This window comes from Apaloderma vittatum, unplaced genomic scaffold, assembly GCF_000703405.1.
Source record: "Apaloderma vittatum isolate BGI_N311 unplaced genomic scaffold, ASM70340v1 scaffold9773, whole genome shotgun sequence".
NCBI lineage: Eukaryota > Metazoa > Chordata > Aves > Trogoniformes > Trogonidae > Apaloderma > Apaloderma vittatum.
The window spans coordinates 21971-34561 of record NW_009707489.1 but is presented as its reverse complement, the minus strand read 5'-3'; positions in this window follow the sequence as shown (position 1 = coordinate 34561).

The window sequence follows — 12591 nt, the reverse complement described above, 5'->3', positions numbered from 1 at the left end:
CTCTGGGGAGGTGCTGGTAGGGTAACCAACGTTTTTGGGAGCCCCGCAAAAGGGCACCACAGCCGTTTAGTGAGTTCAGGTTTCTGTGTTTCGTTATTCCAGCTAGAATAATACCAGTCGCGTTTCAGGTGCGTTGTTTTGAAGGAGAGTAAAAAAAAAATAAAAAAGTTAATTTTGACGGTAACACTGTGTGCATTTAATACTGCTGCGATCTTCTTTCTTCCATTTAATTGACCCCGATAGTTAATCTCCGTGAATTTCCCCCCTTTTTCCTTCATAGCCTTCTCCCAGCCCCCATCAAGCTTACTTGCTTCATTACATTATTTCTGAAGCATGCAGGGTACTGATGGCTAGTTGTAAGTTCTACCCTGCATCTCAAAATGCTATGTTGGGGTTTGCGCTCTTGATATGTCGTACAACTGAGAATTGTTTCTTAACCTGCTGTTCTGGCTTAAACTGTCAAATTGAGCAGACCCCCTTGGATGTTTACCCTCGGTATCTTTCTTCCTTTATTATTTGAATCCAGTGCAAATAATTTATTGAGCTACTTTCTCTAGTAATCTTAGCAAACTTTTTTTTTGCCGTGTTTTATTTCATGCTGACACTTTAAAGCACATGTGACAGTGAGTTTAGGATGTCAGCTGGAGTAATTAAGCCTTTTAAAAATTGAGCTGTCACGTTTCAAACATAATTCTGTGCTGGTGGCTGCTGGAAACACGGTGTTACTGCCATTTATTCATTGGAGTATGCCTGAATCACTAGTTTAGATTTTATGGTCATAAAATTTTGTTGATAGTATTCCTTAGGCTAGCCAAGTTTTTACTTGATGTTATACACAGTGCAGTGGCCTTCTGGATGAAGAGCAGCCCTGCTCTTGAGGTTGCCACCAACAATGGTTTGCGCTGGCACCAATGCCAGTGAGTACTGTTCTTTTAAATACCTTTTGGCACCAAGCACTGACAAGGTGTCTGTGTTCTAGAATGTGTCTTCAGCAACAAAAATACATGATGCTTTTCCTCACTTTTTTAAATAGTTATGAAAATAACATCTAGCAATTTTTTTTTGTGTATAAGTAGTCGGAATAATTAGGGGTATTGTAAGCAGTATGATTTTCCTCACATCATTTGTCAGCCTGGTTAACTTGTCCTATATAGTGTTTGAGACCTAAGGCTAGGGACCCAGCTCAACCATACTTCCAGTCTGACGATGTTGCATGAAGTGCCATAGTTGATTCCAGTTTCTTTTCAGGGAAACATTTCTGTTGTAGCTGTTAGGCAGCATCCATGCTCTACTTCTCATCTGCATGCATCATGATAAAAGGACTCTACAACAATGTCTCCGTAACTTGAAACTCATTGTTAAACATGTTTCACTTTACAGTTGGACTCAATGATAAAGGTCTTTTCCAGCCTAACAATTTTAGAATGGTTCTGGATTTCTTTTATTTGCGGAAGTTAGTTTAGGAAAGCAGTATGCTTTTCCTTTTTCAGAGGCTTTTTTCACTTCCTTCAGTCTTTGCCAACTTCATCCCATTCCACTGCCCATAAAAGGTGATCTTGTGTACCTTTACTCATTCACACATTTAACTTGAAGGGGGAGAAGGCCTCATATGTAAGCCTCATTGGCATAACAGCTTTGAAATTAGTGAGTAGTAGCGCATGTGTGCATTTAAGTTGTGTCTGAGTGCTTTAAAATACTTTACACATAGAACCAGTATTTCCGGATGTACTCTGACAACCTAAGTCATGTTGTCTGAGCACCTTATTTAAATGCATTCATATTTTTATTTGGTTTCGCTTGATAATTTTATGTATGATGTGATTAGCTGTTTTCCTTACTTTTGAAGTCACTTCCTGTGCTAATGTAAAATCCCAGAGTAGTATGGCAGAGAAGGGGGGGGTAAGTGTTAACATGGAAGAGGTGTTGCCAAGGTCTAAAGGTACATCTTTCTTTTTCGTAAGTATTTTGATTTTGCTAATTGTCTGTCATCTGCTTGTGAGGTTTCCTATGGCTATTTTCCTGCTTTTTAATAACAGGATTTTAGCAGAGATTCTTGTTTGATGCTGAATCAAATAAATATATTTTCTGGAATATTCTGTTTTGTTGTCTACTGGAAGTAATGAAATTTAGTTTGTAAACTACAATTTCTTGTTTCAAATATTAGCTTATTTGGATTTATTTGGATTGATTTTGAGGCAATGGCTACTTAGCCTCTGCTTTTTCTTTCTTTATTCTTAAAAAAAAAAACCCAAACAACCCAAAATTTAAACTGACTCCAAAGGCTGATGTGCCTTTGAAATCGTAGTATTCGTCTGTAAATAGCTGTCCTCTGGATGCTGTACCAACAAAACAAAGTGTTTTGGTTTGAAAGACAAGCGATAATGAAACAAACAGAGAAGTAACATTCTAACATATAAAAGGCTTTTGATCCCGCTGAAGATGTGTGGAAGATGTGTCCACGTACCATACAAGTGAAGATGTGAGGGACCTGCTTTAATTCGGTGTGGCAGCAGTGTGAAGAAATGCACATGTGGTGTGACCTCAGGTTCGCAGATTAATGATGAAGACATTTTGCTTCTCTCACTGAGGAGCACTTGTCATAGCTTTTGGTAAAGTTCACACTGGCAGGCAGTGCCATCCCGCAACACCTAGACAGGATGAGCAGAGCAGATCCAGTGATGGTAACTGCATTCAGCTGAGAGTCTACTGTGCTAGACATGTCCACAGGGAGGAGGCACATCTGAGCACAAATTAGAAACTGAGTCAAGGTCAGGGTTAGGTCCAGTGAAAGTAACCAGGGTCAGCCAAGAGTCCCATGATGACCAGGCAAGTCCTTAGTGATTAGGTGGGTCTTATGACCTAGGAGAGGTTTGAGCATCCTCAAGGCCCTGACAGTTTGATTTTGAAAACACTAAACAAGCATTAAATAAATTCTGTATGACAAAACAAAGGCAAGTTTCTAATCTAGCTGTCTCCTTGTTCTGCTTTTTTTGGTTTGTTTGTTTGGGGTTTTTTGTTAATGTAGATGGTAGTTGTAGTCTTCTGTCTTGGGAGATGGTGCAGATATAAAGGTTCTACAACAGTAGTCTCTAGAACTCCAGCATAAGTTTCATTTACTCTGAAACGGTTTAGCAATTTATCTGCAATAAAAATGTATTGGTTCTGTGTTGGTTTTTTTTTTTTTCTTTTATAAGTGAACGATACTACTACTAAGAGAAGAATTATTTTTTTCTAAAGCAGAACTATGAATTTCATAGGCATTTGTATCTTGGCTGACAGACTCAAAGGTTTGAGGGCTGGCTTTTTCAATCATCCAGATACATGAAATGGTAACTTTGGAGTGACTGGAATCAGGAATTGAAAAGCTGAGTTCTGTGGTGAATTCTGTTGGGTTGGTTCATCAGATGTGTTTAGAGCTCTGTGCAGATGTTTGATACTACAGAAATTATGACAGAAATCTACCCTAGTGTTCAGTACTATTTAAATCTGAATAGTGACCTTCAGGTAAAAGCCAAACTACTATGTGATATGAATGATGTTTGAAACAGTGGCCTGCATCTCACTCAGTTTTAGTGTGAAAGAACACAATCATGGAAACTCTTGAATGTATGTAACGTTAATTATGTGTTTTCTTTGAGTGGGATTAGGCATCCAAGCTGTGGCTAGCTTTGAGTTGTTGTTTGAAAAAGACATGAATCTTTTGTAGTTCTTCATGGCTGTCATTCTTGTCTGGATGTCTCTGAGGTACCTAAAAATGGCATTAGGCACCTGAATTGCTCCCACTGAAGTCCCTGGATTACATGAGTCTCTAAAGCTAAGTATATGTTAGAACTTAAATTTACTATGGAGGTAATTTCAGTTATATATTGGATATTACACTTAATCTGAGTCATGTGAGCACACTTTAATCTTCTGTCTGGTTTGGCAGGAAGTACTAGCTGGAGGCTTGATGCTGAACCTAGTAATGCAGGTGACTGCTGCCTGGTGTGGCAGCAGAATCTAAGTGGTATACACCTTGATTGCTCAGGTGAAGCTGAAGTGATAGAAACTTACAGGAAGAGTCAATTATTTTAGAAGGATCAACCCCCTAAATACTCAAGGTGTTTCTGCAGTATTTGTGCTTTAGAATTCAAAGGTGTTTTATATATGTGTAACTTACTTAAAATGCATATATATGCATTACTGACTTATTTTTTTGTATGATTATAAATAGTCTTTAAATTAGTAGAGTTTCCCTTCATGATTTCAAAATTTATAAATTCCCCATAATCTTGCGTGATCTAATACTGAACGTCATAGTATTGGAAGTGTCCTTTAGCTGTCCCAAGTGGTAGTTTGCTTTCAAGAATACACTTAATCAGTGCTGTAAATGCACTGTAATTTATTAAAACTATAAAGTGTCAGCTTTACGGTCAACTATATAGTGTCAGCTGTAGCTGTGTTTTTCCTTTATTTTCAGCAAAGTCTTAGCAGATGTTACGTTAGTATTATTATTGCACTATATATTCAGATTTAACATTGGAAAGAGAAACATAATACATATTTCAGAGCTATGAAAGGAGAAAGATTTAAGAATAGCTATGAGGTGGAGATGATGCTTTGTTAGGCATCTAGTACTCCATTGCAGGGTGGGGCTGGTGCAAGCTTTAGGACAAATTTGCCCTTGTGAGCCTCCAAAGGTCTTTATGGTTTCAGACATGAGGAATTTGCGTTGCTCAATAGCTTAGAACCCTTCATAGGTCTGCTTCTTTGAGATAACGTGGCCTGTAACAGGCACTGCTTGAGAGCCAAGTGTAAGAAACTCCACTTGGTGACTTTTGCGCTATGCTATATCGATTCATGCTCAGTCCCCATGTGTTGCCTGATCTAGTTGAGAGGTGGCGTCCCTGCCCATAACAGGGAGGTTGGACTAGATGATCTCTAAGGTCCCTTCCAGCCTAGGCCATTCTATGATTCTATGATTCTATTAAATAACTGTGTTCTGGCAGTGCTAGAAAGAAAATCTTTTGAATATCATTCTGTGAGGAGGGTGGGTAATGGCTGATCAGTGAATGAGATTTTAAACTTTCCAAGTGAAGTGGTGGATTAATCAACTTTAGACAGTTTTAAAGCTTGTCTTGACAGGATGCTGGGCCATCTCATTTAAATTGTATTTCTTTACCTTAAAGGGTTGGACTAGATGATCCTGGAGGTCCCTTCCAACCTAGTATTCTGTGAACCTAAAATTGTGAAAGATCTGTGGTAGTGATTACTCAGATTTTTTTAATTGTTGTTAGAGGTGCAGAAATAGTCCTTATTTTGCCTCTAAGTCACTAATTCCACTGCGTGTTACATGTGTAACCTTTGAGAATGATTATTTCTTGCAGTAAGTGATTTTTAATCATAGGTTAAAATATATGATTGTAATTGCCTTATATTGAGGCATTCTTTATACTGTTAAATGTAAACTGTTTAAACTGCTAATGTACTAATAGGATAGTGAATCGTGAAATCTGTTTAGTTGCTGTTTGTGAAGTTTCTGTATCTTCTTCTTGGGCCTGTAATGATGGAGAAAGACAAACGCGTGAAGAACCAGCGAAGTTTGACACTGCATCAAAACATTAGCACTTTCTTGCAACTTAGATTTAACTAGTTGTGCCAGGAACAGGGAGGAAGTCTTTGGGCAATTTAGCTTTTTGATATATACCAGGTGTTTACTGAACATGTACAAATTGCAGTTTCAGAGGCTTAATCTGTCTGAATGTAGAGTGTTGTGGGTCTGAAAAAAAAATCCTTCATGTGCATGCTATGTTCTTTGCCAAGTGTCAGGTTCTTATTTAGAACTCAAAACTCAACACAGCGCAGGAGCTAAAAAAAAAGTTTTGATAACCATTTCTTTTCTCCCAATTTTGTTCTCAAAACTTTGTCAGGAATCTCTCCCAAAAAATGCTTTCGAGGACATACTGAAAGCAAAGTATATTGTATGGAGAGTTTCAACTGAAGGAGCATTAGCTTTGATTGCTCTCCAGAACTCAGTTATAAGCAGTGGAATGCATAGTTTGATCAAGAAAGAAATCAGAATACTCAGACCAATAAGCATATAGTTCCAGGCTTCTTTCCATGGCATTTTTGCCTAATTTTCTGAGCCAGTGGTATGATCTTAAGAAGTATTCAATGGGGAACAGAAAGTACAACTATTACCCCACCAAACCTCAGGATGAATTCTTAACTGGAAAGTGTACAATTGGTGTTGCTCAAGTTTAGAAAAGACTAATACAAAGTGAGTGTAGGGATAAGTTGTGATAATCAGCGGAGAGCTTAACTTGAAGTGAAAGGAGGTTACCCTTTTCATGTAGCAGATCAAAGCCTTTGAGTAGGAGTAGTAGGAATAAGAAATCCTAGTTGGACAAGACTGACTTTGCCTGAATTGTGGATCTAATCTCATATTTTCCCAGGGTGGATTTACCAGTCTTGGATTCAGTCCTGGTAGACCTCTGGCTTCTGCTTCTGTTATGTATACAGTTGAAGTTTTGTTAAGGAATAATGTCTTTGCTGAGCATGTTGAATAGTTTAGAGGATACAGCCTCTTGATTTCTGAGAACTGCCTTCCAAGCACAAAAAACAATAGGGAAAATGCATAACTAGGTGAGCATGGCCAGTAAATGCCAAAGAAGCTGGCAAAGTGAAGGCTGGTAGATGTCAGGTACTGGTAAAGCAGTTAGCTTGGATAAACTTAGTTGTCGGGGTTGCAAAGCAAACAATTGTGTCTTGACAAAGTTGAGAGGCAGCCAGCCTGAAAGAGGTGATAGAACTGATAGAGTGAATTACTGATAATATAAGAAGACTTCGTCTTCTGGGAGTTTTTGTGGAGTACTGTTTTCTCAACTCAAATTGCAACTACTCCAGTGATTAAGACATCAGTCTTAGCTCTTGAACTTAATAGAGCTTGAGGTCAAAAATGAAGATTTCTACAGCTCTCTCCAGTAACTCGTTCTTTCCTTGGCTGCAGTTAAGGAGCTAAGTAACTGATAAGGTGTTTTCTGTGTTTTCTTTTTCTGATTTCATTCTCTAAAAATAATTAATTCTCTTCTTTTAAAATCCATTTTTGTGTTAATAGTATATTTTTCTCCTTAGTCTTTTTTTCTGAGAACTAAATGGGCATACTTGTGTCAGTTTCCTCAAATATTGGGTACTGTCCTATGAATTACAGGTCAATTAAAAAAAGAATAAAGGAAAAAAATCCCCAAACCCACTCTTACTTCTAAGTTCAGCATTTCAGTTTTATGTGTTTTCCAACAACACGATTAATGTGTTCTTTTGATGTACAGTATTCCTGGTATCCATGTCTTAGTACATACTGTGGTCTTTCTTACTTACCCTTGTGAACCACTGTTAAAAATTTACCATATTATCCCATTTCCTTAATAGTTGCCGTTGTTTCCCCTGTTCTTTTCCCTGTAAAAGTATCTTAGGCATTTTTTTCTGTTACTCTTTTCAACCTTTTTCTTTCTATGTAGGTTATGTGATTTTTTTTATTTGAAGTTCTTACTTTTACTTGCTCATGTGTTGTGAAAGCATGATAATCTCTATCGTAACTGGTGCTTAGAACAAGTGTTTATAAGCCTGGTTTCTTGACATCTGCAATAAGATGCTGCTTTTACTTCTCTGCTAGTCCTTGGAAGCAGCAGAAAAATACTAAAGTAAATTACGTGCTCTGCACAGAGCACTCATGTTACTTACTTAGTTCTGCTTAGGTTAAAAAAGGGCAGCACAAGCACATATTATCATTGTTATATTTTTAGCCTGATTTTTTCTTATCCCTCTTTATGTTATTTGTGCGTAAGATCAATGCTGTGGCAGAAGAATGGGTGTACCTCAAAAGTGAAACTTTTTTGTAACAACCTGAAGGACAGTTTGAATGGAATGATTCCTAGTTCAGTACTTTCTCTTCACATAAAAGAAATCAAAACCACAACTAGTGATGTAAATTTAGTGATGGTGTTTTTCAGAATATTATTGGATTTATATATGCTGTCAAAACATCTTTCTTATGGTGGGACAATGCTGGACCCATTCCCAGTGGAGAGTAATACAAAGAATCGTTACAGATGTATCTGTTTCTTCAGTCTTTAATTTGGTATTAATGAAACCTGGTAGCTAATGACTAGTTTTGGTCTCCTAGACAACAGAGGTCTCTATTCCCTTTAATTTGTTTTTTAAAAAGCTGTAGAAACTTGCATGAAATGGATTATTCTACTCCATTTTAAACATTCTCAATTATAATTAATAGTTTTTTAACACCCTGTATGATAACTGGGTATTCAGTTTTTTATCTGTATCTGAGTGATGTGAGCGTGATTTGTTAACCTAGCACAGGAGATGTTTTTTATAGTTCTATAGGTGTTTTTGCCAGTATGAGATGCAAATGTGCTGTGTTTCTGGTTTTGATTCATTTGTTTTGTTTATTGTTTTATTTTGTAGGGGTCTGGTTGTCTTTTTTTTCTGATTGATTTTTCCATTCTTGCTGTAAATGCTGGGGTGCTTCTTGTACCTGAATGCTAGTGATTCAAACCGTGTGATGCTAATCTTTGCTTTCAACGTTGGTGCTACAGGAGAGGGACTACAAGAAGCAGGTAAAATGAAAGATTTTATGGAAACCAGTTAATTAGGTTGTGCTGGTTTCTTAAAACTGCAGTCTCCTGAACTAGTTCAGATCTTGAAAATGTCATCTAATATGACTGTGTGTGACTTAAATTTACCAATAGCTACAGCAACTGGGTGTGAAAAATCTACTGTTCTTAAATTCCGTTCTGTGTTTTGTATCATGAATAGTTAAGTATAGAAATCGGAGATTTAGAGGGCTGAACTGGCAGGAGTTTAGGTGAAGTAAGACAGGAGAAAGAAATGTGAATTGGAAGGAAGGAACAAGTTGTTGGCCAAGATGAGAATTACAGGGATCAGCACTCAAAGGAGTGGGAACTGGGACTGGATGTTGTGGTGGAGTTAGTGCAGTGGCAGGTCCAATAAGACAGAAATACTGGTCTATTTCTCAGTCAGAGATTGGACCAGGCATTTTGGAGTTGCTGTATTCAGTGGCTGTCATCATATACTTAAAGTCTCAAAAATTCCCAATCTTCTGCATTTGCAGAGGGTAACCCAGTTTTTAATTACTTGAATCATACAGCAAGTGGAGGTCTCTGGATATTTGGTGGTTTAAGCCATGCTGCTCCTTTGTGTTGGTGTTTGTATATTACCTCTTGTCTTTGTGGCTTTTTTCTGTTTCTTAATATCAAACACTCCAAATAACTAAAAAATAGCACATTTAACCTTTATTGTCTGGATGGAATAATCAAATATGGAAAAGTAAGTTACATCAGCCTAGATTCACTTATTCTTATAGACTATTGAAGTTTTTGCTTTTTTTAAACACTAGATGTGCCATGCAACATAGAAATATAGCATTCATTGAAATGCCACTTTTTACTTAAATATGTGGTTCTGCACAACATCTACCATTCATTTTAATTTTCAAACCCCAATTAACTTCTACATTCAATGTTCTGTTTTTCTGCAGCAGTATGAACGCTTCAGTTTTTTCTCACTGTTTAGACAAGTTGGCATTTGCTCCATTCTGAAAAGGAGTTGCAGTGAGTGTAGAATAAATCATTCAAAGTAATTCTTTGTGTTCCTTGGGATGTCAGGTTTAATGTCTTCAGAAATAATGTAAGTACTGTTTTGAAATACGAAGTGCAGCTCCTATTGACATCAGTTTTTCAATGCAGTGTAGATATGAAGAACAATTTGAAGTCTAGTATCCTGTAGCTGGGCACCCAGCTTGTTTATTTCCAAGCTGAGGATAGTTACAGTGTTAAGAGATCACAATGAATAAGTATAGGAGGGATACAGGTCTCCTGGTTAGTACTTCCCTCCTTTAAGAATGAGGTTATTCTTTTCCTGTGATCTCTAGTTTTCTTCTCCTTGAGCCTTTCTTGTGTGTGGAAGAGATCTGGCCATGAACTTCTATTGAAGTCCGGATTCTGTAATTGAGGTTTTCTGAGAGCAGAATATGAGTGCTGCTTGCCATGGTGAGGTTCAGTTTGTATATTTCAATAGAGCTATAATTTATTCTTTTTTTTTCTTTTTTTTTTTTTAAACTAGGTAATGAAACTTTTTTGAAGTAGCGCTGATATTGAATGTTTCTCTGAGTCATTCAGGTTCTTTTCAGACATACTGCTACTTTTGAAAACAATAGCAATACTTGGCAGAAGCATAGCAATTGTTAGTTCAAACTGAGAATGGAGTTCTGATGGAGGCCTTCTTGCTGCACTCACTGTGTATTTAAGCATACAACTCTTTTCAAGGACTGAGGCTTTTGATGTAGTAAGCTTGTTTGGCTCGGCATGTGTTTCCTGTAGTTTGTCAAGAGTATCACAATAGCTGTGTGAAGAGATCTCAGAAACTTTTTTCCCCATGTCTTCTATGAAACGCAGAGGAAAAAAGACTTTCTTTCATCAAATATTTATTATTGTTTGCATGTTGTATTTCTAAGTATAGATTGCTCATCTGAATTGAGCTTGACCTCTCTTTCCTTCTTTTTAAATCTGCTGCTATTCACTGGCTGTCTCATGTGTGATATTTTAGTTATTCAAATAATTGCGTTTGTTGTCCTTCACAGGTGCAGTCAAGCTAAATTATTTGGTTAGAGCACTCTTCAAGCACAGAAGTTTAGTGTTGAAATGTACGTTTTAAGTAGCTAATTCAACTTCAAATGCTATTTGAGTTTTAATAAATTCAGTGTCGCTAGTTTCATCTGTGTTTATACCTGAACATTTTTGTGTGTGGAAGAGGGAATGATACAAAAGCAGTTGTGGAAGGGGTACCATTCTGAAAACGTGAACAAAGATTAAAGTATTTTATTCTCTGCTAAATCACACTATCTTGTAAGGGCTAGAGTAAGTGTACCGGGTTTGGCTGGGCTGGACTTTTTTTTTCACAGCAGTGTCTGTGGTGCTGTGCTTCAGATTTGTCACCAAAACAGTGTTCATCTATTACTGAACAGTGCTTCCCAAGCATCCAGGCCTTCTCTGTGTTGCTCTGTGTCATGCTCTGCTCTTCTCTGCGTCGCGCTCTGGGAGTAGGCTGGGATTGGGCAAGAGCTTGAGAGGGGAAGACAGGCAGGAGAGTTGACCCCAGCAGGAGAGTTGACCAGAAAGATGTTCCATACTGGGTAACGTCTGCTTGTCAGTAACGGTGGTGGTGGTGGTAGTGGCGGTGATATTCCAAAGTAACCGTTGCTCAAAGGCTGGGTGGGCATCTCTCTGCTGGTAGTGAGTGATTGCTTTCACCTCACTTGTGGGGTTTTGTAGCTTTTTCCCCCTCTTTTTTACTCAGCCTCTCCTCCTCCCTTGTTAAAGTGTGTTTTTCTCAGCACCCACAAGTTTTACTTGCATTTGCCCTTTTGATTTATTCCCTCATTTTAGTGTGGAGGGCAGTGAACAACCAACTAAGTGATGACTTGGCTTCTGGCTGGAGTGCACCCACCACACAAAAGGTCTCAGCTGCATACAGTTTTCTACTATTCTGTGTATTAAATTAGGAAATTGTCTTATCTGTATTAACTTAATCTTTTTGGATCTTTTACTGATATGTCTACTAAACTAATGCCTAATTCAAATGTTTAATTCTTCCCTTTTCATATTTTAATGTTTCAGATGATTCGCAGTTAAATTTTGACAGCATTTTACACACACACATGTGTACACACACTTCCCCTTGTTTTTGTTGTTCATCTGCACAGTATTTTTTGTCGGTTGTTTAATGAAAGAACATGCTACAATGAATTAGTCCATCAGTTTATGCAAGACCTGATGAAATCTTAGCTAGAACAGGGCATCCAAGTCTAGGACAGTAACTAAAAAACAGGGCACACTTGTCAGTGAGACTGTTACCAGGGTGGCTTTATTGAAATCCCAAGTGATGGTAATGTAGGAATGCTGATTTTTAATTGCATGTAACATTGTTTTGTGTACATGTTTAGAAAGGGTGATTCATGTTCAGATGCCATTAAGCTATTGCTTTGCAACTAAATATATGCTTTAGTCAAAAATGCTACCATTTTTGATGTGAAGTGTATTTTTATTGGAAGCCATTGTTTACTTATCTTTTTTTAGTAATTATTTTAATTGCCACATATTAATAAATTTGTGAATGTAGCTAATGGAAAAAACAGACTTAATTTGCTGTATTCTTTAGGATTTTCGAGTTGATCAATATTCTGCCCAATATTTTTTCTCTAGCTGTAAATAAGTTAACTGCAGCCATTAAGAAGACACTGTTTCTGCATCTGTGGATGGTTACTGTCAGGACCAAGCTAATCTTGTAACAGATGCTGATTTTAATAATTTAGATTTTATTTTTCAGTGCCTTAATAGTTTGTATATTTGTTTAGGTGTAGATTAAGTAACTTACTGTGTTTTTAGTACACAAATATTTCATGTAGAGGTTTTAAGTGTAGCTGTCTTTAAGGGAAATATATTTGTATATTTGTATATATGTAAATATATTTGACTGTAAATTATTCTTCCAAGTCTGTATCAGCTTCTTTGTTTTCTA